Source organism: Halyomorpha halys, unplaced genomic scaffold (genome assembly GCF_000696795.3).
Source record: "Halyomorpha halys isolate HHAL.00 unplaced genomic scaffold, Hhal_1.1 Scaffold630.1, whole genome shotgun sequence".
Classification (NCBI taxonomy): Eukaryota; Metazoa; Arthropoda; class Insecta; order Hemiptera; family Pentatomidae; genus Halyomorpha; species Halyomorpha halys.
In genome coordinates, this window is record NW_027114909.1 from 34,105 (window position 1) to 37,466 (window position 3,362).

Consider the following 3,362-nt stretch of genomic DNA (forward strand, 5'->3'; position numbering starts at 1 on the left):
GATTTGCATAATAAAAAGGAATAAAATGAAGATAGGCTAAACGAAAGGCAACTGTGCTTCAGCATAAGGTGCATTCCAGGGAATATTGAACAACAACATTTATCATTCACCACTGTAAAAAAGTAATAAAGTTCCCATTCTTCATCGAAGTGATAAGTTTTCGTTTTTTTCGGTTTACTACTCATGTTCTTGGGTATACTAGGATGAAAAAATATATGACAATTTAAAGAATAAATGCTGAATTGAATATTTTCCTAGAAAATTCAAAAACTCTTGAATTGCGGTAATTGTCTACGTTATATTGAGAGAAATAATAATTCTGCATACTACGATCGGGAATGCAGCAATCCAAGTATATATATATTTTTTTTAATAATTTATTTATTGTTATTTACAACTGTATAAAAATATATACAAGTAAATTTGCTGTAGGTGATATAGTGACATGACACAAACATGTGGAGAATCTACCCATTGATAGAACTCTAATAACGTTTCTAGAGGAGAAAATCTCGAGGCCATCTTCTTTTCAGACGCCTAGGAGGATTATTAGGAAATGAAGGAGAAGCCAGGTTCGAAATAAGTGAATTTGGGTGGTTGGGGAGTTTATCATGGACGGAATGGTATCTGGTTATGGACAAATCGGCAACATATGAGACATTGAGCTCCTGATGGATGACTTGATTCGTGAAAAAGTAAGGAGCATTAAGGATTTTACGAAGGATTGGATTCAGGAGGAATTTTATGGTTTAGTGGAGCCCAAAGCTCAACTCCGTATGTCCAGATAGGCCTTATAATAGTCTTGTAGATCAGTCTTTTGTAATGGATTGGCAATTTAGATCGTTTGTTTAGTAAATATTATAATAGTCGGAATCAACGAGCAGTTTCTTGTCTTTTTAGTCTTGTATGAGGATTCCAGAGCAGTCGTTTGTACAGATATAGTCCTAAGTAACGGATCTGTTCGACAGGAATAAGTGGGGTATTATTGAAGGTTACTGTGGGGGCAGAGGTCATGAGTTTACGACGGAGGGTAAATGTGATTTGGTGGGATTTATTGGAATCTATTTTTATCCTCCAGTTTTGGCACTATTCTTCAAGGGTGATGATATGGGATTGGAGGGTTTGGGATACAATGTAAGGATCATTGTTCACTGACATGTGTCACCGGCATGTTAGGTATATAGATAAATAGATATATTTTAAATTTAGATAACATTATAAATATAGATATTTCAAATGTAAAAGAAGTATGTTAAAGTTGCAACATATTTATTACGTTTTACAATACTGACGTCTTAATTTAAATAGAATTATTGTTATTTCTATAATTTCAATAATTTAAATAGAATTATTGTTATTTCTAATATATTTGTAATTCTGTCCCTTTTTTCTCTCAGTGTAATGACCGCAGTTTACAGATCAGTAGCCGAGAACGCCCACTTATCATATAAATAGATAGGTAAGAAAAGTAATTTAATTTAAAACAAAGGAAAGGTACTTGTATTTTAAACAGAAGAAAAATTGAAACTAAACGTGGTAACCGAGGATAAATCATATTCATTCATAATAATACTGTTAATATGAAAGAAAAGAAGCTACCGTATGACACTACCAAATATCGAAGCCAACTGACTGTGTTCTTCGATAAGTCGATTCTTAACTGTTGCGCGCGATGAAAAGTGTAACACAGAAGTTAAAATGTATTGTGCTGGGTGGGCGGAGATCACAGTGTCATGCTGTCAGAATTCTAACAATTCCCAGAAACCATTAAACTATTACTAGTAAGTTTTGTCTTCCACAATCGCTTCTAAACTCATGGAACACGGAATTCCACCCCAGACAACGCGAGCGATCGACGATCGACCAATATGGGCTTCGCGATTGACGTGTTGATCACCTCTACTGTAGATGATAAAACTTCATAGAAATAGTACTGGATAACCTATGAATTCAACTTTCGTTCTAGAATTTTTATCAAAAACTTTTTGATTTAATTACCGAGATATGTCTTTATAAATGTATATTAGTTCCATGTTAATTAAAAAATAAACCGCTAAAGTTAATTAACAAGATTTAAAACAAAATATTTACTCCGAATCGATAGAATTTTAAAATATATCATCTTAAACTAGAGTTGATTATTTAATTTAAAAACTAAAGTACAACAAATGTTTACTGTTGAGTTCTAAAACAATGCAGAACACAAACGTGTAAATGCAGCATAAGTGCCTTTTGATTAGCGCTCAAAAACCGGCAATCATATTGGCAACAAATTCAGGCAACTTATACCAGCCAATCCAAATAACTTATCTACACGCTTGTGCATTCGTGAATTTGCCATTGTTAGGCAAACGTGTAGAGACTCCTTTATACAGTGCATTGTACTTCATCTATTGATTAAACTAACATTCAACTAAAGATCTACTTAAAGCATCTAAGTAAAATATTTTACAGAAAATTCTGCAAAATATTTTGCTTCAGTGCAATTGTAAACAAAAGCCAGGACTGTACCAAAATTTGACAAGCTAAACATTTCCTAACCCACTAGATTGTGTAGGCAATCCATTTGTTTATGCTATGGGGCAGCCCTAAAGGTTTGCTGATAGTTCGATAACTCTATTCATTTTATAATTATTATCGATGACAGTTTTTGATCCAGTCGGCACAAATTAGAGGTGTTTTCAACATGTTTTCGAAAAACTGCCAATAAACGCACACTCATACTTAATAGTAGGGGTATTAATGATATTGTGTTACGTGTGAAATATTTTAACTATCTTTAATGCTATAAATATAGGATTGTGAGCAGTCTTATTTACAGTTATGTTAAATGCATAAGAGCTCCTAGCGGATTTTCTGAGCAACTTATTTTATAACCTTCCCTTCCAAAACTTCTTGTTATTGTTTACTTCTGAGTTTTTATTTAAGTAATTTATTCCAACATGCCTAAAATGGAAGTTGTGTGAAAGTTGTTGATCTTCTAACTGATGAGGAAGAGAATCAAGGTGATCTAATTTACAACTGTCATTAAACTATTATCATTGTAATCCATTGCTATATTAGTTATAAAAATATCAAAAACAATACTAGCACAAAAAATACAAGCAAGTAACCTAACACAACAACAAACAAAATGGTGACGAGCTCAGCTGGTTTGTTGCGTGCCGTCATTCTCCATTTAACAGACTACCATATTGTATGTTATATCGTTTTAACATAGTAAAAAAGGAATTATTTTTCCATTTGACATGAGTTTTTCCATTTAACTTGTTAAACTAAATATCATGACTACCCTTAGTGTTTATTGTAGGAAGATAGTCCGGTTGGCGGTCAATAAAGATACCAAAATAGTAGAAAAAACT